The sequence below is a fragment of the Canis lupus genome, chromosome 32, assembly GCF_003254725.2.
Source record: "Canis lupus dingo isolate Sandy chromosome 32, ASM325472v2, whole genome shotgun sequence".
Lineage (NCBI taxonomy): Eukaryota > Metazoa > Chordata > Mammalia > Carnivora > Canidae > Canis > Canis lupus.
Window position 1 is genome coordinate 35,329,241 of NC_064274.1, and position 27,185 is coordinate 35,356,425.

General features: G+C 32.6%; 1 long non-coding RNA gene across 1 annotated transcript; it reads left to right on the forward strand.

Moving 5' to 3' along the window:
* The first annotated feature begins 250 nt into the window (after nucleotides 1–250).
* On the forward strand, nucleotides 251–6,252 carry LOC118353109 (uncharacterized). The gene is made up of 3 exons (XR_004811366.2): nucleotides 251–444; nucleotides 3,951–4,025; nucleotides 6,115–6,252. It is a non-coding gene; the product is annotated as an uncharacterized LOC118353109 (long non-coding RNA).
* Nucleotides 6,253–27,185: the final 20,933 nt, after the last annotated feature.

A 27,185-nucleotide genomic window follows, 5' to 3' on the forward strand; every position in this document is an offset into this window, starting at 1 on the left:
AGTATAGAAAGAGTGGCTATGTGTGTATCTGTAGTAGCATTTTATTGCTTGCCTGACATATTCATTTCCCCTTCTGCTGGCAATCACACTGAAAAGTACTAGTGCTGGCTCTGTAAGAAATCAAGTAATGGTAGAAGAGATTAGAGCCAAAATTAGAGGAAATATAGGCATCTGGTCTCATAATTTGAGGGCCTGAATTATACTTTAACAGAAGATTTGTCAATCAAAATTTTAATGATGTCAGTTAATAGATAATCCTTTTTTAAAAATCTGTTTGAATTATGTGCTAATTACTTACATCAGATATTCCTAAATATAGTTGAAATTATTTTGTCATTTTCTCATTTTATTCATGCTTCAATGGAGTACTCATGAATTATTTCAACGAAACAGCTCTTGCTATGCTCACCAAACACTGCTACATGACAAAACCAAGTAGACTTTGTAAGTTCTTTGTTTCATTTAACCCCTCAGCATTATTTGAAAGTGCTTAACATGTCCTTCTTAATATAACACAGGAAATTATGGAAAAGCAGACTATATATGTCTTTTGTAATAGTGAATGCTATCCCCTGAGTTTTAAGACTTCTTGAAGAAGTGTCAACAGAGGTCTCAGGGATGTTGACTCTTTGATTCAATAACAAAAACAGCAAAAAACTTTCCCAAGGTGCCAGCTCTCTTTTAGTACTAAGGCATGAACTGATTTAGTGATATGAATAATATGTGCTACATTATTTACTATGTTTCATTCATAACTTAATTTTGATCAGCTTGTGTACTTGTTATTTTTTTGTGGGGGGGGGGGGCAGGTATTATCAATGACAAGAAATGAGTACATATATTTCCATGGATATTTTGAACAATTTCGATGATGCTAGAGAGTAGATAGCTTGAGCCTGAAAGTAACTTTTTTTCAAATGTAGGTTATGTGATGTATTCTAAATAATTATAGTAAGCTTTTTAATTTGAAGTTATCATTTCTGTGTGTGTATGTGTTCTTTCAGAGGGACAGAAGGATGCCCTAAAAAATATACAGGATGAATGATAAAAATCAGGTAAAAAAAAAAAAGAAAGATTGATAGAAAACTGTTAAATCTCTGGGAATACATTATATCCATCGAAAAATTTTAAGTACCCCTATAGTGATTTTGATTATAAATAATCAAAGGATAAAGATAAACTTGTTTAAAATTCTGATGAGAGTGACATTGGGAGTGTCAATGGTGGAGTAGGGAGGCCTCAGTCCTCATCTCAAACAAAAAGAACAATTTTAACAATAATCCACATGTGAGTAGACCTTTATGAGAGCTCCAGAATCCAGATGAGAGGTTACAACCTCAGTTGAGCAGAGGAAGGAAAAAAGGTGCATCAAAGGGTTAGAAGAACAATTTTAATCGACCTCTCCCCCAAGCCCGTGCAGTAAAATGCCAAGTGAGATTCCCCTCATCCACAAGTTCTCCTGTGGAGGAAAAGAGAGCAATGTGAGCATCTGACCTCCCAGCATTTCAGGGCTCTACCCAAGAGGTCTATATCTAATGCACCTCACCCCATAGACTGAGGGAACCAGAAGGACTAAACTGCCTGGGGGTAACAAAGAACGAAGAAAGAATGAAGAAAGGCAGGAGGCCTTAACAACTAGAACATGAATCTCAACAGCTGGCCTGAACCCCCAGTGCTACAACACAATAGCTAAAACACACATGATGCAATTAAAAATGGCCTACATAACTGAAAATATATTTTTTCCAAAGAAGACATAAATGGCTAATGGGTATATGAAGAGGTGTTCAACATCACTAATCATCAAGGAAATGCAAATCAAAGCCATAATAAATTTCATCTAATACTTCTTAGGGTGGTTATTATAAAAAACAAACAAATAAAAAACAAACGCAAATTGATGAAAATGTGGAGTAAAGGAACCTTTGTAGACTCTTGGTGGGAATGTAAGTTGATATTTCCACAATGGAAAACTGTATGGAGAATCCTCAAAATATTAAAAAATAAAACTACCAAAAATTTAAAAAAATTTAAAAAATTAAAAATAAAACTACCATATCATCTTACAATCCCACTTTTGGGTATATTTTAAAATTTGTTGAGAGAGTAGGCCTTATGTTAAGTACTCTCATCATACACACAACACATACACACATAAATAATAACTAAAGATGATGGGAGAAAACTTTTAGAGATGATGGATATATTTATGTCATTAATTGTGATGGTTTCGTAGGTGCACACTTATATCCAAACTCATCAAGTTGGATACATTAAATGCATATGGCTTTTTGTATTTGGTCATACTTCAGTAAAGGGGTTGAAAAACTATTGATGCTGGACATGTTAGTGAATCTTATGTAGGTAGTTACAAAATATTTAGATGCAAAGTGTGGATATAAATATTTTAAAGTGTCTGATTCATAAAATAATGTGAGTCAAGATTATCAGTTATGGGATTTTCCATAAATCTTAGTAAAAAAGATAAATTCTAAAGTAAGACTGAATAGTTTGATATGGCAAGGAATATGATACTCTGCCAAGAATTCACACTAAAATTTATGGTGGAACAGATTTTGTGAAATCATTAAAAGCTATTCATTCTGTGTGATGATGTTGTTGTATTGGATTTATTGTGTGTAAAATGGTTCCGTATGCTAATTTAAATGGGTGAAGGTTCTGCCATGGAGTCTTTATGCATATGTGCATGAATATTTCCTTATGTTATGCTTGGGTGTACTCCAATCTCATCCAAGAGTGAAAAATGAACTTTGGGTGAAATTAGAATTGCTACCAAAACACTGATTCCATCGGATATGAAAATTTTTACATATGCCTTGAGTAAAGTGAAAGAACAATTTGTAGACTTGAAAAATGTAAGCTCATTCACAAAAATAAAGTAACACACATTGAGGGCTTGGCATTATGTAGATAATATTTTATGGAAGGAGCAACCATAAGTTGGCATTTGAATGTTAATGTTTATAAATTTTTCAACAGCTTTGTAGTTTGAACATTTATACTTTGATGTGACACTAAATCACAAGATGTAAGGAATATGTTATAGCTATATGATAAATAAAGAGGAGGAAAGATTGAATTGCTGAAATTATGAAGAATACTTTATGAAGCTCTTGTACGAGAGTAACACTAGTAGGTTCTCAGAGATATGAAGCTTAAATTAAAAATGTAAAACAGATTACTACTAGACCATAATGGTGCTTTAGCATTTCATCTTGTGGAGCATTCATGTTAGATTTTTTTTTATATTAAACAATGCTTTATCATTGATTCATACTTATAAAAATTGGATTTAAAAATATTCTCCATTTATAATCATTTGCTCTGTGTTTACCAAGTACCTTATTATGTACAATAGTAGTATTTTCATGTAGAAAAATATTATTGTTCAAAGAGTAGAACCAATTGAAACACATTGTTCAGAAAATTAAATATTCTTATTACATGACCTTTCAGTTATTTTACTAGGTAGTTCCCTAAGAACCTACAAATACTTGGATAGCACTTTTCAAAAATATTGAGGTTCTGAATAGCAAGAAAACACTGAAAAACTGTAATAAATTGAAAAAAAAAAGATGACAACTAAATGGAGCATGATACCCTGGGTTAGATCCAGGATCAGAAAAAGATATTATCAGTGGAGAGTCTGGCGAACTATGAATAAAGTCTAAGGTTTATTTAATAATATTATGCCAATGTTAGTTTCATAGAGTTTATAATTTTACCATGGTTATTAAATTTAACATTACGGGAAGGTGGTTAAGGGCATAAAGGAACTCTGCACTACCTTTTAAACTTTTTCTGTAAATATAAAATTATTATAAAATAAAAGTTTAAAACAATCACCAAGCTTCAACCTTTGTAAAAGAATAATTTGCAACTTGATTCTTTATAAACATGCTATTTTGCTTTTCTGCCTTTTCTTCCAGTTTAGAAGTGTCATCTTGACAACATGCTATCCTGATTTTCTTATTCACTGTATTGTCTGTCTTGCCTCCTCTAACGTAAGTTACATGACTGTAGGAGTTTTGTCAGTTTACATCACTAGAATTTGGTAAATGTTTGTCAAGTTGTATTATTCAAGCTAAGCATTCTTCACTTTCAAAATAAGTTTTGGATAGAAATATTGAAATATTTTGAGGGGCAAAAAAAAATGTTGCAAAGTCCTAGTCAAATATGCTGCAATGCACAATATATATCCATTCTTAATTTTTTTCTGAATAATAAATAAATTTCCTATTTTTTTAATTGAACATCAGCAATTTCTGGCCATATTATAGACTATTAGTTATGGTTTTCATTATGGCCGCTTTTTGCCTATTTCAAAGAGATAGTTAACTACATTGCTATTGGTTTAAATGATTAAATTATCATTAGTTATAAGATGTCACATCACATTGAGTAATGAGAGAATGGAAGAGTAGTTATGTCTAGATCATGTATTATTTAGACTAAAACTAGCTTATTATTATAAAAATACACTTACTTTAAATTTACACTTACTTTAAATTTATAATAAATTATTTTTCATGCTAAAACTTTTATATATATTTATTTCTGGAGTTTTATGATGCTCATCTGACAGCAAAATGTTTTTTGATAGAGCTTATGACATTTTGTTGTCTACACAAATCTTTGACTTTTCACCCATACTTCCTAAAATTAATTATGTTTGTTCTTGTTTTAGAGCATTTAATAGCTTATGAAGATATGATTTGTGGATTGACTGCTGAATGTTAAAGTTTATAAAATTGTCTCACTGATGAATTCAGTGGTAAATTAATAAAGAATGATAGAAATAAGATGAGAAATAAAACTCTAATAAATAATAATAATTACTTAAATTCAGTGCAGTATTATAAAATCTTAATTTTCTCAACAATTATATTACAATCAAATAACAAGGGATCTAGTTAATGTCATAAGTGATAATTAAGAAATTGGGAGTAGGGTTTTAAAAGTTTACATGTACCGTTTTTAAATATGTTATTTTGAAATAATTTTAGGTTTATAGAGGCAATGTAAAAGAGTAAGAGAAAGTTTTCATCTAATCCTCAACCAGTGCCCCTAATGTTGATATCATATAAGCAATAGTACAATTATAAAAAATAAAAAATAAATAAATACCAGTACAATACTGTCACCTAAACGGGAGAGGTTATTAGGAGTTGCCAATATTGCCACTAATGTCATTTTCTGACTTTGGATCGCAAGATCTAGATTACAAGATCCAATCCGAGGACTCCACATGGTTTATAATTATCCTATCTCCTTAATCTCCTCTAATCTATAACAGTTTCTCAGACTTTCTTTTTGTCTTTTATGACATTGACACTATTCAAAAATAAGTGTCAATTACTTTGACAGGTGTTTTGTACTTGACATTGTCACTCAATTTCTGATGTTCTTTCATGATCAAATTGAAGTTATATATTTTCAGAAATAATATCAGAGATGATCCGCACTTCTTATATGTCACTTCTAAACACTAGTGACATAAGCCCAGATAACTTAGACTGATGCCTGATATTTTTCTTCCTTTATACAATTTTTCATTTTATAATTAATACATATTTTGGGGGAGACACCTTGAGACTTGTAAGAAACAAGCTCACCAGAAATGATGTTTATGTGCAGTTCTTTGAGTCTTTAACCATACATTATTTACTGAAGTTATTTGGGTCAACTCTTCTCCAACCTCTCAAGTGCTGGTAACACAAGTAAATTCATTGATCAGTCTGCATTTCATTTTGAAAACCCTGTACACCATGATTAATTTTTTCAAATACAATTCACTGTGTTGTGAAATTCTATAGATTTTGACAAATGTATAGGGTCATTTTTTCCACCACTACAATAACATATAACATAGTTTTGTGGCCGCTCCAATTTCCCTCCATCTTTCTCTTTTAGCCAGTCCAAACTCTACTTCCAGCCTCCAGCAAACTGATTTCTTTTTCTATTTCTGTATTTTTGCCACTTTAGACTATCATAGAAATTTAATTATCCAATAAATTTTTCTTATGGGTTAAGCTTCTTTAGCAAAACAAAAATGAAAAGTGAAAGTAGCAGCTGCTTTAATTTCCTTTACAGGGATGCCTGGGTGGCTCAGCTGTTGAGTGTCTGCCTTTGGCTCATGGCATGATCCCGTCCCCTCAGATGGAGTCCCACATTGAGCTCCCTAGAGGAGCCAGCTTCTCCCTCTGTCTATGTCTCTGCCTCTCTCTCTGTGTCTCTCATGAATAAAATCTTTTTTAAAAATTTCCTTTACAGTTCCACCTAGTGTTAAGATTTGATGATTTAAGTCATTCTATTAAGTGTGCAGTGATACCTCCTTATGGTTGTAATTTACATTTCTCTGGTGCTTAAGAGTGTTTAGCACTATTTCATATGCTTATTTGTTCTTGTTTTTTAAAGATTTTACATAAGGTGTGAAGAATGTGTAGGTTTCTTTTATTTTGTCTATCTGAAGGTCCAAATGTTCCAGTGAAATTTCCTTGAAGAGACTCTAATCTGTTGAAATGCATTTTCACCTCTGTCAAAAATTACACCTTTTTTTTTTTTGATGGGTCTATTTATGAAGCCTCTATCTACTCTGTTCCATTGATCTGTGTGTCTATCATTTCAACAATACCATTTTCTCTTGGATATCATAGTTTTATTCATAAGTTGTGATACAGGTAGGAAGAGATATACACATTTGTACTTTTGTTTTCAAAATTGTTTTATCTACATTGTCTTCCAATCTATAAGCATGATATATCTTTTTATTTACTCGGGTTTTCGCTGGTTTTTTTCATCAGTATTTTGATGTTTCATAATACATATCTTGCAAATATTTTTATTAGAATTATATCCAACTATTTCACTTTTTGATCCTAATACAAATGCTATTTTTTATTTTAAATTTCAGTTTTATTAATGTTAATTCCATGGAGATAGAATTCATTATTGTATATTGACATTTTTATTCTTCATCTATTCTAAAATAACATTGATTTTGCTGTGAATATTAGTTTCTTTCTTCTGCTAGTTTTGGACTTAATTGGATCTTATCTAGATTTTTAAGGTAGGTTTATTTATTTATTTGAGAATGAGAGAGAATGAGAGCGTGAGTAAGAAGAGGGGCAGAGGCAGAGGGAGAGAGAGAAAATCCACGAGAAGACACCCTGCTGAGTGCAGAGTCCTATGTGGAGTTCAGTCTCAGGACTCTGAGATCATGACCTGAGTATAAAACAAAAGTCAGATGCTTAACCAACTGAGCCACTCAGGTGCCCCATTCTTTTTTAGGTTCTTAGGCTAAAAGTTTCTATTATTGATTCAGGACCTTCCTTTTTTTTTTTTTTTTAATATTTTGTGCTTGCATGCTTGCATTTTCCCTTAATCACAGCTTTGATTTATCCCATAAATTTCAATATGATATACTTTTTATTTTCATTTAGTTCAAATGATGTTTTATCTTCCTTTTACACTTTCTTTATGATCCATGAATTAACTATAAGTGAGTTATTTTATTTCTAAATGCTTAGAAATGTATAGGCAGCACTCTGTCATTGATTCATAGCTTATACTATTTGTGATCTGAGTTTTGTGTGGTTTCTTTTAAATGTGTTAGTGAATGGTACATGTGCACTTTGGGATAAATATATATTTTGCTGTTAACCAGGTGTATGTCAATTAGGTAAAATTGGTTGATAGTATTCTTCAGGTCTTCTACATCCATACCAGTTATCAACCTACTTATTCTATCCATTACTAACAGAGGAGTTTTGAAGTCTGAGATAATTCTGGATTTGTTTATTTTTCTTTAAATTCTGTCAGTTTTTGCACTATCCATATTGGAACACTATTGTTAAGTGCATACATATAGCACTTTAGCTTTATTTTGGTTAGTTTGAATGATTTAACTTTTTCCTATCTTTTTACCTTTTCTCTGTATCTTTCTTTATATTTAAGTAAGTTTCCAGTAGCCAGCATATAGTTGGATTTTTTTCTAATCCAATGTAACAGTCTCTTTTATTTGGTTTACTTACATAATTCAAATTTAGCATGATAATTGATATGATCAGAATAAGTTCTTCCAATTTGCTAGGTATTTCCACTTTTCTGACTTCTCGATATATTTTTATGATTCTGTTTCTTCTCCTCTATTACATATTTGTACCTCATTTATTAAATTTTAAAGCAAGCAGAGCATAAAAATCTTTTGTATATGCTATAAATATAAAATACATTGTAATTAATTTTGCCTTACTCCATTACCTTTCAGGGCAATTAAACCAATTAAAAGATCTCCTTTGCATCATTTTCAGTGTTCTACATTTCTTTGTATGGAAAGAACTTTCTATCTTTGAATTCTATTCCTTGTGAATAAAGACTTCCTTTACCATATCTTATAGATTAAGTCCGCTGACAAGAAACTCACACTTTTGTTTTACTTTTACTGTTTATATTATGAACTATATTGCATTTAATCTATATCAATTTTGGGAGAAATAAATCTCATAAAAATCAGAGTTTAAATCTGTCATCATATTCTATCCATCCACTTAACATAGTTATTTGTTTTTCTTAATATTTCATATTTTTCAACATAGATATATTGAAAATTTTAGTAATAGATTTTATGTCTTGTTGATGTTACATAAATAGCATATTTTGTCACTTTATATACTTTCTATTCAAAAACACCACTAGTTTTTAAATTTTTGTATTTGAATCCAGCAACTTTATTTGCTAATTCTAATTGTTTATCTGGTTTGTTTGTTTTTCCTCTGTAAAAATTTTTAGGGAGATTCACTGGTTATTTTTAACACTGGCAGTATTGTCCAGTGTTTATATTCTCTCTTTTTTTGGGGGGTAGGGGTTGTCAAAATCCAAATTTTGGCTTTGTCAAATTACTCTATGTTTTAACCAGTACCTTGTATAAAGCCTAGCATATGGCAATACCTTGATTAATGGCTGTTAAATTGAATTGAAATAACCATCTTTTGAAATTGTCTTTTTCATCAAAGAACTTCTCAGCACTGACTTTGTCAGGCTTCAATATAAACTCTTGTAAATATGTAGGCTACAAAGATGAAAAATATAATCCTATCCTCAAAATTTCCAACCCAGTAGAGGAAAAAAGACAAACGGGTAGTAATAATTAGATTTGGCAAGTGATCTGCTAGAGCAGAATTCTCAACATTGACCTCACATTAGAATCATCTAAGAAGCTAAGAAGAAATCTCATGTTCAAGATCTGAAACCAAACACTATGAATCAGAATATGTGGGAGTGGTTTCAGGTCATTAATATTTTAAAATGACCTAACCAAATAATCTTACCATGTAAAAGGTTGAGAAATACTGTGCTTGAGGCAGGCAAGTTGATAATAAAATCCAGTAATTAATTAAATTAGTTTTGTTATTTGTATTTTTCAGATTTTTATACATTTAAGAAATTTATATTTTTCTGTTCTAGTCTAATATTTGTCTCTTCGACTATTTAGTTCAACTTTCTTATACTATGCATACAGATTTAGACTCATTTTAAATATGTCAGATTAAACACTTTATTAATATGACTGTCTTTAGAATGCTTCTTGCTATAAAGTCTACTATAGATGTATTAATATAATTATACCAGTATTAAATTGTTTAGTTCATGCAATGAGGCACCATTTTCTTTTCTAAGCTTTCAGTTTTCTATTATTTTGCCTTCCACTTCACTAATTTGGTCTTATATGTTGAATGTGCTGTTATACCCATATGTTAAGTTCTTTATTTTAGATCTTATAGTTTTGTTCCAGGATGTCCACTTGAATATTTTTGTACCATCCGAAGAGTGTTTGAAATTTTCCATTTTTTTCATGTATTTTCATTCTTTATTTTCTATTTAATAAATCCAATCTTTCTTGATATACTAAAATTTACTTAATGTATATGAATTGTTTTCACTCTCTATCGTTATAACTCTAATATCTGATTATCTCATTCTTCTTTGTTGTTGTTCTGTTTTTGTTTTAATTTGTTTTTTTGTTCATGGTATTGTATCTCTCGGTGTGATTGCTTAAGTTGCAGACATAGCAAAAGAAAAATTGTAGAGGCATTTTGTATCTCCTTTGAATGAAACTTTATTCTGACAGTAAAGTCGTTCTTCTCCTTGTGGCCAGATATCAGGGTTGGCACAGGCCTTACTGATTACACAAGCAGGGAGATGACTTGAATCTTGTCTTGTGAAGATTGGGTTTAGTTCTGGTTCAGTCTTACCCTTTGTCTCCAATTTAAAAGTCTGGGTGTTTGGTAAGGCTCAGCAGCATTTAAATCTTAGTTTCTAATATTTTGGTTCCAAGAGCCTGTGAAGACTATCCACAACTTCTTAGTATCTCAGCCACAACTTTAAACTAAGAAAGTGCTCCTCCAAAGGTGAATGTGAGTCCATGTCAGTAAGTTTGTCACTATAGTACTCCCTTTATCTCTTTGTTTGCTCCTGCAAATCCCAGCTGTCCCATGACCCAAAATAATCTAGTTTGCTATTATTAGAGGTAGAAATCCCTCTTGTACTTTGTATATTGTCAATATTTTAAAAAACTATATTCCTATAAATAAAATATGCCATTCTGTTTGATTCTAAAGATGGAAAAAGGGATCCCTGGATGGTTCAGCAGTTTGGCACCTGCCTTCAGCCCAGGGCGCAATCCTGGAGTCCCGGGATCAAGTCCCATTATCAGGCTCCCTGCACGGAGCCTGCTTCTCCCTCTGCCTGTGTCTCTGCCTCTCTCTCTGTGTGTGTCTCTCATGAATAAAAAAATAAAATCTTAAAAAAAAATAAAGATAGAAAATATAAACATTTATAATATAAACATTACATTATATATGTACATATCCATAATAATATGGTTTGTAGAGTTGGGAATTCTACCTTACATTACTAAATTGATGTCTCTTTAAGTATATATATTTAAAAAATAAGCTTTAAAATTTCACACCTTAAAGGATTAGTCTTTTTATTATACCCTTAATTAACTAATATATTAATTTATGTATGTATGCATGCTTTGTTACCTCGGTGCATTACTTTTCTACCAGAGAAGAATTTGGCATAAAAGACAGTTTACAAGTTTTAAAAAACAATTATTCTTCTCATTTCTATTTTTTTCTATTTTTTTCACTCCCATCACTTCTTTTTTTTTTTTTTAAACTATTTTTTTTTAATTCATTTATGATAGTCACAGAGAGAGAGAGAGAGAGAGAGAGAGGTAGAGACACAGGCAGAGGGAGAAGCAGGCTCCATGCACCGGAAGCCCGACGTGGGACTCGATCCTGGCTCTCCAGGATCACGTCCTGGGCCAAAGGCAGGTGCTAAACCACTGCGCCACCCAGGTATCCCACTCCCATCACTTCTTATCCTCATTTCCTCCTTAACATTTTCCCTTCTTCATTTTAATCTTTACCTTCTTCTCTTTGACCTTGTTTGTTTTATTATAAGTGTTAATGATAATAAAGGAAAATGTTTCTTAATATTGCAAAGTGAAATCTTAATAGTGCAAAGTGAAATCTTGCTTAGATGACTATACACTAGTGGTAAACAAATATTATTTCTCTAGTTCATTTGCAATGATAACTTACGACTCTATTTTGGTAGATGATGTCAAATATTCCTTCAGGAGAATATCCTATTTTTTTTCTAGTTTTATCTTTTACTCAAAGAAACAGTTGAAAACTTAGTTTCTTTTTTTTTTTTTTTAAGATTTTATTTATTTATTCATGAGAGACAGAGAGAGAGAGAGAAACAGAGACACAGGCAGAGGGAGCAGCAGGCTCCATGCAAGGAGCCTAACGTGGGACTCAAACCCAGGTCTCCAGAATAACGCCCTGGGCTGAAGACGGTGTGAAACCGCTGAGCCACGTGGGCTGCCCGAAAACTTAGTTTCTTTGGGCTACAGTTATCTGAACTTTAAAATGGGTTTTTTTGGGATACCTGGGTGGCTCAATGGTTTGGCACCTGCCTTCGGCCCAGGGCATGATCCCAAAGTCTCAGAATCGAGTCCCGCGTCGGGCTCCCTGCATGGAGCCTGCTCTTCCCTCTGCCTGTGTCTCTGCCTCTCCCTCTCTGTGTCTGTCATGAATAAATAAATAAAATCTTTAAAAATAAATAAAATGCTTTTTTTAATCCTTAAATTTCCTTTAAGTTCTATAGTGTTGTCATTCAAATCAAATATTATATATAAAACTCTTAAAATAGATTTACAGTACACTTGTTATTGATTTTTCTATATTCTGTAACCAAGATGATTACTGTGGTTTGCACTTTTCTATAACGAAAAACTATGCCAAAGTAATTGTACAATTGATATGTGCATATTACTGTATATGTATCAACTAAAGACAGCTCATCTATTAAACATAAGATAAAAATATTAAATCCAATGATTTATCTTAATATTCTTCTTTATTATACTGCAATGTTTCAAAAATCAACAAATTTGACTTAGAATTTTGTAATCATATATGATTCTGAGCACATTTATGCTTGTGACACTTCCATAGCTAAAATAAACAAAAGTGGGCAGGTAACATAATGGAGTTTCAATAGCCCGGTCATTAATTTATTCTTCTTGAGATAAGATAAATTATATTAGTTATATTCCAAATATAGGAAAATAGAGATGACTCAATTTTTAGTAGGTCATAAGAAAGCAGAGACATTGTGTATAGTTAAGTAGATTAGTGTTAGAGAATCAGTGTGTTTTTCTAATAGTATCTACCACAAATATCACTCAAAAGTGGTTTTAATTGGTATATAAGGGTTATTTCTTTGTTGTTGTTGTTGTTGTTGTTATAAGGGTTATTTCTTAAGTATTGTGTTTTCCACTGAGATTTCTCTTTGAGATATCACCTACCTTGATCTTTATATATTAGGTATTGGATTTAACTTCTAAATGACTATTGATCTTTTCTAAAATAAACACTAAATAAAATATAGCCTTGTGTTTAAACAATGTATCAGACTCTGAAAGCAATTTCATTATCAGGAGCCAAATAATCCTGAGAAATCTTACAGTAAGTGTTACTGATTGGAACTGATTTCATGGAACAGATATCCATAAAGTTTGATGAGTATATTCAGTTAGATGCATGAGTTTTAATACATTAACCTTTAATGTGTTTCTTAAATAACACACCTAACTGCTGGAGATTCCTTAAATATGCACACACTGGTTTTAATCGCAAACAGCAAAGGAAAAGATATTCTACAAAGAAAAGTTTCTAAATTTAAAACAAATATTTTCTCCCTTTGAACCCCAAGTTAACCAAACTTGCATATTTGTGCAGAAAAGCCATCATGCCAATTTTTCTGTGTTTCGACTGTCAGCAGTTTGTAGAAAAAAAATCAGAAGTGTAATGAGCAATCTTATATTTTAGTTAAATCACCCAGATGTTCCCTCTTATTATAATTTTTCCCTGGGAATAAGAAGAACAGGTGGTTGGTTGTATGCTGGCAAAAAGAAAAAGGAAAGGATGATTTTTTCAAAATTCTGTAAATTGTCCCAAGTCAGTTATTCCAAAAGTCACAACTCTTCCAACAGGAATATGTTTCTTTCTAAGCTGCTTAATTCTGCCAAATTCTATTTCAGCCTATTTCATATCTGGGTCTTTGCCACAAACACAAACTGTTCTGTGGTCAGTGTGTTAAAACAATGATCCAGAAAACAGTCTGTTTGCATCAGTTTTAACCCAAAATATATTCTGTATTTCTTGCTAAACTGCCATCTCTGTGGTTTAAATTCACTGCTTAAAACTTTGAAAATTCAAGTCCTTTCTATAATATATATGTATTTTTTTTTATTTTCTATCTTTTTGTTTTTACCTTTGCATCACAGAGAATCTGTTCAGTACCTAAAAAAAAGGCTTATGATCCCCAAAAAGATAACAAAATCTCACTTCTAAATGTAACAAAAATCTTTGAAAATTTCTAGTGTTCTAGCTTAATATGCTAAAAATATTGTGGTTGAACTATGTGAGCAAGTAATTTATCAAAAGCATGCCATTTTGTTTATTAAGTAAGAATACTCCTTTTAAGAAATGGAAAATATTTGCTATTTAACAGTGTCAAATTTAATGTTAAATACTAAGATTTGAATATGCATTAAGATTTTGGTTTATATTTCTGATAACTTTATATCTGGACTCTGTAAAGAGTTTGTCTTTCTCTGGGAAATTGATAAGTGAGATGAGTGGAGTTTTTCTCTAAACACACAAAAAAAAAAAGAAGAAAGGAAGGAAAGGAGAGAGAGAAAGGAGGGAGGGAGGGAGAGAAGGAGGAAGGGAGAAAGTTAACAGTATAAGTAAATTTTAAAAATAACAATAAAAGCAAACTTTTCCCCTAAAGGGGAAAATAGTAAGTATTTTAGATTCTGTGAGCTATAAGTATAATAGCTCTTCAACTCTTTGTTTCATAGTTATGAAAGCAGTTGTACAAAACTTATAAACAAGTTAGTGTGGCTCTGTTCCAATACAGCTTTATCTACAAAAGCAGATTGTGGGCTGGATTTGCTCCATAGTCCATTGTCAGTCTCAAGAATAAGTGAATGTGATAGAGATTTGCATGTGCTCAATGCTGAATGTATTTTTTGAATGAATGATATATCTCTTTTTTGCATTAATTAGTTAATACTTTCTTATGACCATTTTTATCACCTTTAATACTATTTACTATTATAAAGATATTTGCAATTTAAAAATAATTCATAGAGAAAACTATTAAATGTTGAAATGTGACAAGGGAAATAGGTAAAATTCTGTAAAATACAATTTTTTAACCAATAAAAATATATGAATAATTCAGGTCAACTTTGTTATAAGACCTGCTCATTTGCCACGTCATTTAAAGATATTGATTTGGACGTAATGACCACTTAGTATATAATATATTTATGAACTTGATTTAAAATGTATTTTCCACTAGAAAAAATAATGGTTAAATGCACTTTTATTATCGTCTTAACTTCGATTTTTTTCTATATTTTATTTCTATTTGCTTAATTTGCTGTGAAAGGTGTGTTTCATATTTGTTCTACCTTTAGTTTCCTACCTTAGAAAATTATTCAAGAAAGAGAATAGGAACAGGTATCATATATATAAACATGAGAGAAAGAGAAATAGGAAAGGTAAACATCAAAATTATAATTCCTCTTGATTCTCTACAAAAGATAAACCCACATTTTTATTTTCTCTATTCTTAATTTAAAATGAAGGCTTTAGCTTAACTATAAGTAATTAATGTCATTGGATATTAAGATTTTAATAGGATGACTAAGTTATTTATCAAAGATGTTTCACAATTATATTGATGTTATAATTTATCTTGATGAATAGCATATTTTGTGCTTGTGTAACGGCATCATGGCTTAACATTTCATCAGGTAAAAATAGGAAAAAAATCTTGAGACTTATGCATTGTTTTAAAAAAAATGTGCAAATCATCTGATATGAAAATTCCTTATACAGCTATCACAAATGTCCATGGTTTTTAAATTTTGGTGCATACTGATTCCCTCCTAAATTAAAAACAGAAGTCATGAAGGAAAATTATTTATAGATAAATTGAGTTTTGATAATTCTAAATTGTTAGGTATTACATTTTAGGAAATTACATGTTTAAAAAAATTACATGTTGAAAAGTTAGAAATTTAGTTTAACAATGTTCAAAACATAAAGCCAGCAAGTGCATATGTGTGTATGATAGTAGATCAAGCTTCACGGTCATTTTTTTCTATACAGCAAATTATTGTTTAATGTTACCCTAAATAATTCAAACTTTTCCTATCGATTTGTAATGCTACTTTATCAAATATAGACAAGTCTAGTTCTGAGTTTATATCCTGTTTTATTATTCTATTTATTCCTCACATGAAAACTACATTGGTTCAATTATTATGGCTTTAGGTTATTCGTGTATGCCTTTGTAAGCTGTGTGTGTGTGTGTGTGTGTGCGCGCGCGCGCACGCGCAGGTACATGTGTGTATAGCTATAAGTACAGCCTTTTATATATGTGACTGTAAGATAAATATAATCCTTTATTCTTTTTAAAACATCAACAGTTATTTATGGAATGAATTTGTCTATATCTATATATTAGAATGATTTTATGAAATTTATAAACAAATGACATGGAATGTTTCCCAGTGTATTCAGTTACTTCCCCAAATACATTTTTAAATTATAAAGATTTTACTATAGAATTATTTTTGCATTATTGCTTAAGAAAATTTTGTGAACCAATCTTTATTGCAAATATTTATTGCATTTTTTCTAAATATTCTAATTGTTTAGCACATAAAAAAACTATTGATTTTTATAGGTTGAGCTTATATGCAGCATATGTTCCATATTTTATAAATAGTTTGTTCATTCACTTTCTTCCCTAAGTAACAGTGTCATCTATAAATAATGACATTTGTTCCCCCCTTTTTTTATGACACTGTTCTTGCCTTCTATATCTTCTATAGTGATATAGATACTGTTATTTATAGACTACATCATTGACCAGAATCAATTATTATTTCTGTCCATGATTTGTACAGTATACAATGATTTGTTCTTGTCCTATTTGAGTACTAGGACTGTGATTCCATGCAAAATAGGAAACAAACAAAATGTCCCAATGATTACACTTCCATCCACCTGGAAGCACTTGTGAACTGCAGTGCGGTTAGGGAAAACCAAGCAGAAGACTGAGTTTAAATATTGGAAAGGCTGAGGTGGCTGGAATTTATGGGGCCAAGTAGTAGAAAGAATCTGCATATGCAATTGCAGCACTTAAACTTGTAATTGAAACTCCTTGAGACCAGCAAAGATACACAGAGAAACTGTGGGCTAAATTCTAAAAGGTCACATAAATTTTAGAGCTATTCAAGTGCCAATATGCAAGAATAAATGTATTTCTAGACATTCAGGAAAGACCTCCAGAAGGATCAGCTTAGTAGTAGTGGAGCTAAACTGGCCCTGCTTATAAAGGCTAAAATTGATCTGCCTCCCAAAATTTAAAATTAAATCATAAATGTATCCAGCTGATTTCCAAATAGCCTAATTGTCTGCCTAAATATACTTCAGAACTTCTGAAAGTAGGACACGTAATCAGAAACTCAAATATTTGGCAATGTCTATCATCCACTAAAATTATTAAATATAGACTAAAATCAGAGTAATGTAACTCTAAGGGAAAATTAGTCAATAGAAACACATTTTGAAAAGTCAATCATGTTTAAATAAACAATCAATGATTTTGAAAGGCTATCATAAATATGTTCAAATATTTATTTTTTTTTTAATTTTTTTTTTTAATTTTTACCTATTTATGATAGTCACAGAGAGAGAGAGAGAGAGGCAGAGACACAGGCAGAGGGAGAAGCAGGCTCCATGCACTGGGAGCCCAACGTGGGATTTGATCCCGGGTCTCCAGGATCGCGCCCTGGGCCAAAGGCAGGCGCTAAACCACTGCGCCACCCAGGGATCCCTGTTCAAATATTTAAAGGAAAAATACATGAACAATTAGGAGAGTATTATAAATTATTTTATTTTATTATTTTAATTTTTTTAAAGATTTTATTTATTTATTCATAGAGACACAGAGAGAGAGAGAGAGGCAGAGACAGGCAGAGGGAGAAGCAGGCTCCATGCAGGGACCCCAATATGGGACTCGTTCCCTGTCTCCAGGATCACACCCCGGGCTGCAGGAGGCGCTAAACTGCTGCACCACAGGGGCTGCCCTATAAAATTATTTTAAAGGACCAAAAGGAACTTTTAGAGATAGAAAACACAATAAATTATATTTTAAAAATTACCAAATGGGCTAAAGAGCTTTGGGCACTGGGAAATAAAAAAAAAATATGAAGACACAGTCAGATAAAATATCCTGAGACTTCCAATGTGCTAGACTCAGGTGCAGCAAGCAGCATTTCAAGTACTCAATAACCACACATGGTTTTGAAATACTAATTTGGATAGTGCATATTACAAAGCATTCTTTATCATTACAGAGACTTCTACTGGAAAATGCTGATCTGAAATAAAGCACAGAGAGAATATGTCCAAACTAAATGAATGAAAAAATAATTAAATCCCCCCAAATAGCAGGATAATTAGACTGACATCTACAGCAAAAGACATTATAACCTAAGTCACTGAAAATCAATGTAAAGGAGAAAATTGTAAAAGATTCAAACAAATAAAAATCCATTGCAAAAAAATTAATAATCACAAATTTTCTTGTCAAAAACAATGAGTTCAAGCCAGAACACAAGGGAACAACATATTTAACATTTTTTTTTTTTTAACAAGCTGATAAAAAGGGGTTAGGAAAGGGAGAGGGAACTCTGTTGACTTAGAAATTCACACCCTGCAAAAATTCTTCCAATAATAAAGCAAAATAAATAAAATGACACAAACACCAGCATCCAAATACAACATAATTTTTCACCCCAGAAAATACAATATTAAAAGACTAAAATATTTTTTAGACATAAGTAAAATGACAACATACAAAACTGTGGGAAAAAGAACAATGTAGATCAAGTAAGCATACGGCTATAGAGTTTATTTTCCCTTTATAACACTACTTTATGAAATAATGACACCAAAGAGCTAACTACCATCTTAGTTCTTTCTGGCTAAAAAACTATGTAAAAGAGGTAACATGAGCTTATTTGAATTTTAATGAATCGGGCATCTTGGGGTAGAATAAAAGCTGTGTGTCTATATTACATTTAATATCAATGTCTTTAAAGATATGTCTGTTTTAATTAGACTAATAAATTTGTTTTTCTTTCTTTTTTTTTAACTTTTTCCCACTATGACTTTTTTTTTAAAGATTTTATTTATTTATTCATGAGAGACACAGAGAGAGAGGCAGAGACACAGGCAGAGGGAGAAGCAGGCTCCCTGCAGGGAGCCTGACATGGGACTCGATCTTGGGACTCCAGGATCACACCCGGGGCTGAAGGCGGCACCAAACCACTGAACCACCCGGGCTGCCCCTAGTTTTTATTTCTGCAAATTATCCTAGATCATATGAACTTGAAAAACACTGTTGTGCCCAAGATTGCGAATCCGAGAAACCACCAAGGAGCCGACACTGATGCAAACACACAAGGGTTTATTTACAAGCTGAGCTTGGGTCCAAGTATACCCGCCACAGGGGAGCAGGGACTTGGACCCCGAAGTGGGTGACAGCTGAGTTTTTTATAGGCTGGTCTAGGGGATTTTCAGAAGGGGTAGAGGAATTTCTCAAGTTCTGTTTACATTCTGATATGGGGCTTAAGGGCATTGAGCTCTGTTCTCATTCTAATATGGGACTTTTTACCACCGGCGTGGGCTCTGTTGTCTTTCTGATATGGGATTCCCTGCGAGGACATTGAGACATTCTGCAGTTTTTCCTATAAAGTTTAGCTCTTATTCACAGGGGCCTAAGATGGCTGTACTTGTGCTAATGCTAAACTTGAGGTGGAATGGCCTTGATTTTTCTCGGCCTCCACAACATTTGAATTAGTTTCTATATTTCTGAGAGTAGAATTGATTTCTATGTTTGTTTGTTTTCAAGCCAATTAAATCGAGCTCTTTGCAAATTAATTTCAGCAATACCATCTGAAGGTAACAAAAAAAAAATCACACATACATAGATATACATCAGCCTACAGATAGACACAGAGTTCTTAGAGCTTTCATTTTAAATACCCATGAGATTGATATGAAAATACAAAATTCATTAGTTTATTAAAGAACAGTTGGATCCAAATTGTGGTTACTGCAGTTAGAATAAGCTAAGGTTACTTGCTCAGATGTCTAAAGCTAAATATTTATGAAAAAGGGACTAAAGATTTTTCATGGACTTGGTTTTCAAAATAACGTTTCTTTTTTTCCTCCCTTCTCTGGCTAGAATTACCTTGATTCCTAGAGAAGATCAGAAAGAATGCTTATATTTCAAAAGGCATAGAGAAAAACAATGCAAGTTCTACCAAGAAGGGCTTTTGTTCCCCAAATGCAGATCTTTTACAATATCTGCAAGCCTTTTGAGATCAATAGAAAAAGTTTTGAGTTTGGTAAAAAGGAGAGATGAGCTTTGGATTATTTCTAGAGTCCCACTTCTGTTCTTGTAAAAAGTTGATTTGTAAGACAAATACAGTAATTTCTAATTCCTCAAAGAATTGGATTCAACCTGAATGATGTCAAGACGATGACACACCTATCCAACTACATAATACTTGCTTTGCTTTTTTATATTAGGGAGAAGATCTTTAAAATGGAATTCAAATAATTCCTATATTCTAGATTTCAAACTGTTTACTTTTGGGATGTTTTAGTAAATCTTCTACAAAGGTTTCATTAATGTTTTTCTTTCCCTCTATGAACACAGTTACATTTTAACTTAGGAGACAAGAACTGGAAAAAAAAAAGTTCCTATAAGCCTCTGAATGTCAGGCTTCACAGTATACCCAGTCCAGCTTCTAAGTCAGACCCAGTTTGCCTCCAGCTGGTTTCCAGACTCAGTCCTGTTTCGAAGTCAGACACAGTGTGACCCTGGACTTAATTCGATTTCTAAGTCAGATTCAGTCTGACTCTGCCCAGTTTCTGGACCTAGTACAGAAAAGGAAATGTTCGAATAAGTCTAAATGTTTATAGTGCAAAAAACTGCAGCGCTAGGATCTGAGAGGAGGAACTTACCCACTACCTCCAGGGGCTATGAGAGCAACAGTAACCTCAGGGGGTTGGGGTGATGTTCATGGCATATCTTCACCTGCTCATTGCTTCCGGGTCATCAGGGTCTCCAGTTCTTGCTTCTAATACCAGAACTTTTAAAAGATTAATTGAGGCATATTTAAAATTTTAAGAGTTTATTTAGGCAAAAATCAATTTGAATCAGGCAACATGCCACCTAGCAGAAAGAAAAAAGCTCCAGGGAACTGTACAAAAAGAAAGATTTTTATAGGCAGAAGGGAGAGGGAACAGGAAGTTAAGCTAGGCTACCATTCGTCTCTGAAAAAAAAAAAATTATGCTAGGCAAAAAAGTGGATTGATTATTTCAAGGTTACTTTTCTTTAGGAGATGGAAGGAGTGTACTAGGCAGGTTACCTCCCCAGTGCTGATCAGGAGATTCTTCTTTGACCAGTTTAAGATTTTATTCCTAATATAATCAAAATTCTATTTAAATCTTGGTTTGGTGACATGGGGCTTAACATAAGTGACTCTATTTTTGACTAGTTGTCTTGTTTTTAATACTATTAGCATTAATAAATAATGATAAGTTCAGATAAAATGCTAATTGCAATTTTTAGATTATTCAAATAACAGTAAGGACTTTGGAAAGTATGTTAATGACATTTCATTTTCATCTCCATAAATGTCATCCTATTTTTAAAAGCCTGCAATTCTAAAATGGATATAAAGATATACAATTGTCATAGTCCAAATGTAAAATATACTTTGAATATGTATGATTGTGATTATAGTAAATAATTATTTCAAGTATTCGAGAAAGACATAATTTCATTTCTGCCCTCATCAAGGGCAGAAAAATGAATGAACTATATTCTTCCCTTAGTGCCACAGTATCATCAACATAACACTTTCTCCTTTAAAAAAATATTTATTTCCTTAATCTTATCTCCTGCCCACCTCACTATCCTAGGCAGCCATTCTAATTTGTTTAATAGCTATATTTTTTTCGTGTGACCATTTTGTACAGTATGTGTTGTTGTTGTCTGTATATATATCTTTAATTTATATAAATGGAATCATGAAAAGACTTCATTTTTTTTAAAGTGTGTGTGTGTGTGTGTGTGTTTTCCCACTAAGCTCTGTTTTGAAGTCCATACAGGTAGTTTTACGTCTATCATTTCAAGTTGCCAATTAGTATTTCACAGTATGGTTAAAGAAAAAAAAAAAACTATTTAGGATATTTGTTAAAGATGGTAAGGGAAACTTAACTCAAGGGGAGCTATTGTAACAGGTATAGGGAGCATTGCAAATAAGATCCTGTAGTGTGGAAGAGAGAAACTGGGCTCAACTCCAAACACAAGGAAAAGTGGAAACTTGTAGCCATAGAGTGAGGGTCAGTGGATATAAACTTACTAAGAAAAAGCGTCAAGAATAAGGGGATATTTTAGCTAAACCTTCCAAACATGATTCCTACTAAAGACAGGCCAAGATGGTTAGATATCACTTGGAGAATGGTGGAAGATAAGGAACCCTGTTAGATATTGAAGACGAGTAGCTATGAAAGATAGGGGATTCTGGCTAAACTGATTTCGCATGATTTTTGCTAAAATTGGACAATGCAGACAAATACTGAAATCCAGAAGTTGAGGCTAAGTTGTAAAAGAATTCAGAATAGCTTGAGTAGAGTCTGGTCAGGGAGGGAGTCTGTCAGTTTTCATACATTCCTTGGATGTGAGCACCTAGATAAACTCCATCTTCATTATAACACAATGCTATAATGAAAGTTTAGTTATGTTCTTAATCTGTATTTATGAATATTATTTTGAAAGCATACCTAGTTTTTGAACCAGAGTAAGTTATTATTATTTACTTACGACAAATGATAACCATTGGGTTCGCTTGTACCCCAGTTCTTACCCACAGGACATTACAATGAAAGCTAGTTCTCACCCTTTACATAGGTTCATATTTGAGGCAAGAAACCCACAAACATAAATTTTCTTTGCTTATTGGGTTGGGGGTGTGGGTGGGGTGGGCTGCTGTCAGCATTCTCCTTCGGAGAATGTTATAAGTACCAGGAAGTTATATTATGAGCTTTCTCTTTTGTGTTTTGGTATGTAAATAGGTCTGTAATGGGAAAGATAAGACTAACTTCTCCAGAAGTCTTCCCTTTTGAAATGTAAATGCCTATGTAAATACCTTCTGAGTCTCTCCAGTTCTCTTTGTTCTTCATCCACCCATTGAGTTAGCCCAGGTCTATGGTACTGAACTAGCTTACCTCAAAAGAGGTAAGAGATAAATATTATCTTTTAGATGGGAATAATTACGTACACTACTAGGGAGACAAATGGCTAGAGATCAATTCATGTATTTTTTGGTTTTGGTTTTGTTTTTTAGATTTATATTTATTTATTTATTTATTTATTTATTTATTTATTTATTTATTTATTTATGAGAGACAGAGAGACAGAAAGGCAGACATAGGCAGAGAGAAGCAGGCTCCATGCAGGAAGCCTGATGTGGGACTCCTCCTGGGTCTCCAGGATCACGCCCTGGGCTGAAGGCAGGAGCCAAATGCCTGAGCCACCCAGGCGTCCCTCAACTTCTGTTTTTATGTGAAATGTAAAATGTTTCTGGGTATGTAAAAAGAAACCTTTTTTATCTTCATAGTGCGTCAATTTCTGTGGCTCAGGAAGCTGAAACTTAATAGCAACACTGAGAAATCCAGGAAAGATTTTTTTTCCCCACAGGTATATATAGATTCTCATTGAACTTTTGGAGAATTTCTCTATGTTATATATTCAGGAACTGGATTAATGGATTATGTTTGTTTTGTAAAACTGCCACACTAATCTACAGTTTTTCTGTCTACCAAAATCCAGGGAAATTCTTGGCATTATCTAGCTTTATAATGTGCACCGATTTAATGCATATAGTAATATTTTAATTTGCATATCATATATAATCAGTTTCAGCATCTCTGAATGCTTGTTAGCCTTTGGTATTTCTTATTAAATCTCTTTTCTATTTCTCTTTGAGTCTCTTTTTAATGTTTCTCTACTAACTTTGGGTATAGTATCCAATTAATTGAAGAAAGTCTTTTTTCTTCTTTTTTATAATCTTATGCTTTTGAGTTTTTGCCTATGACATTGTTATTCACAAAAAAATAGTCCCTAATGCCATTCTCATATCTCATATTCAATTAACCTTATAGCTTTTATTTTTAAAGATTTTATTTATTTATTCATGAGACACACAGAGAGAGAGAATGAGGCAAAGACACAGTCAGAGGGAGAAGCAGGCTCCATGTAGGGAGCCTGACATGGGACTCGACCCTGAGTCTCCATGATCACGCCGGGGCTGAAGGTGGCACTAAACCGCTGAGCAACCCGGGCTGCCCAACCTTATAGCTTTTCTGTTCACATTTTTGCTAACTCATCTCTAGTATATGGGGCCATGTAAAGATTGTTTTATTTTTCTTTACATATAAGCTTTTATTTTGAAATTTTCCTGCTCAAAAATATGTCAGCTTTCCAATGTTATTATATATTAAATAATCTGGGACTGTCACTCAATTGTAAACAGCGGCACTCGGGGTGCTTGGGTGGCTTGGTTGGTTAAACCTCTGACTCTTGATTTCATCTCAGGGAATTACCCAGGATCATGAGATAATTACCCTGCATCAGGCTCCACACTCAGGCCAGAGTCTGCTTGTCTCTTTCCCTCTGTTCCTCCTCACACTCCATCCCACATAAAATATGTATATTATATATATATGTGTGTGTGTGTGTGTGTGTGTATAAAATATATATATGTCATTGCAACAACCACTTGTGGGAAGATTATATTAAAATCAGTATTTTCACTTCATTTATTTTAACTTTCTAGTAATTCTTAGGGTATTTGTAATATATTTTCTAAAAATGAAATCTGTCTAGAAAAAAATATGCATGTTGTTAGTCAACAGATTTTGAGGCATGCCTGTAGTACATGTATATATATATATTGCACCCAGTTAAATTATATTTGAAATCTAGACATTTTATGCTACAGAAAAATATCATAAGGATGTCTATCTCTCTTGCTAAAAAGTATTTATAATAAAAAAGGTGAAAATGTGTAATTAATTATAAATCTATGCTATTTGAGATTCTTTTGCCTTTGTATAACTCTGAAATTGTCCATTAATAAAGCTATTACTTATGGGATAACCTTCTAGAAACACATGCTCATTTCTTGTGATCCTTTTCCTTAATGAGATTAACTGTTCATGTTTTAAAATGAATAAGAGAAAAAATTAATGATTTCAAGGCATATTTTATACAATATCAAATACTGTTAGAAAAACATATTTGAGGGACGCCTGGAATGTGGTTGAGTGTCTGCCTTCAGCCCAGGGTGTGAGCCTGGAGCCCCGGGATCGAGTCCCACATCCGGCTCCCTGCATGGAGTCTTCTCTCTCTGCATATGTCTCTGCCCTCCCTTTCTCTTTGTGTCTCTCATGAATAAATAAATAAAATATATTTTTTTAAAAAGAAGAAAAACATATCTGAAATCATGATGAGCACCCAATATTTTAAATTTTATACTTATATATTCAATTCTTTTATTTAAATAAAACATACTCAATCATTGGTACATTCTAGGCATTGTTCTATGCAAAACTGGGGCTGGATGGATATCATACTTGTTTTCATGGAAAGTTTAAGTGATAAGTGAATAAATATTAAGCTAATAGTCTTACAATGATTGCTATTGTGATAAAGTCTATGAAGGTAACCTATGCGATACACCCAAATTCAATTTAGAGAAACCCTGCCCAATTTCGAGACCTCCCATTCCTCACTATTCCAACCCTGACACCTTTTCTAGATTGTTTCTCTTCCCAATTATTGAGGTTCAAAAGCATTTTTATAAAAATATCAAATCACTTCTGGTTTTAATCTTGATTTTAAATTATATGCACATGCTGATAAATCATGCATTTATATTTTTAATGTGATTTAGTCACTATATTCTACTATCTCTTTGGAAGTCTTCTTAATCCCATGTTTAATATATCCAAACAGAAATAATTAACCTCATTCCTAAATCCAGTATTAGTAATAAGATATTCATTCATGTAGATGTAGAAGCCAGAATTCCTGAAGTTATCCTTGACTTATACTTTTTTCCTCATACTCAATATTTAATCCACAAATTTTATGAGCATAGCCATTGACAATTAATTTCTTCACATCTATCATGCTAGCTCAGGCCATTTATGTAGCTGCAGTAGCCTCACAGTTGGTTTCACTGTTTTTTGCACTAAACTTTCTAAATTCTGTTCTCCACTCAACAATCCATATGTGTATACAAATTGTCCTGGATAAGACCTAATGACTTTAGCTGGGCCTACTAATAAGAAGTATATAAAATATACCATTTTTTAGCTAACCCCTCATTTTTTTTTAATTTTTATTTATTTATGATAGTCACACAGAGAGAGAGAGAGAGAGAGAGAGAGAGAGGCAGAGACACAGGCAGAGGGAGAAGCAGGCTCCATGCACCAGGAGCCCGACGTGGGATTCGATCCCAGGTCTCCAGGATTGCGCCCTGGGCCAAAGGCAGGCGCCAAACCGCTGCATCACCCAGGGATCCCTCAATTGTTTTTTAAATCACTGTTCTAACACATTTTGCCTTGCTGGATTTTTTTTTTTTTTAATCCAGCAAACTTTCACATATACTCCAGCCTCAGGGACTCAGTGTTTGCTATTACCTCTGCCTGATAATCTCTTACTAATTGTCTGTTTTCCTCACTCATCTTGTCATGTGCCCAAAGACACCTTCAAAGAGGTCTTAGCTTTTCTGTCTAAAATGCACTATTCTCCAATTTCCATTACCTTATCTTGCCTCACTATACTCTCAGAACACAGGATACATGATGTTAAATTTATATTTATTTGCTTATTTACAGTCTCTCTTTCTCTACTATCTTAAGCTTCATGAGGGTGAAGACTTTATTTTGTTCTTCTATACATCTCTTGGCATATAGTAGAAACTCAGTATGTCCAGAATCCATGAATTAATAAATCTTCAGCTGATAGAAAAAATAGAACTGTAAAGATTTGATCATAGAAGTATCATAAAATAAATTAATTGAATACCAGTCTACATTTTGAATTCAAAGTTGGAAGAGAAAACAATAAAGAATAAAATGATAATTAGAATCTTAGCATTTAGGCAGTGGTTTGTTTTCAATATCATTACTACTCTTCAAAAACAAAAGGCATACTCTGCAAAAATATAAAAATAGTGGGAAAATATAGAAATATTAGGGATTGAAAACAGAAACAATATCCAGTATATTAAGTGATTTGAAGAATTTGAAATATCTTGAAAAAATAAGACAATGATACTTCTGATGACCATAATTAAATTTATATACTTTTGAATAATGCAGGTAATATTGGGTATTTTATCCAA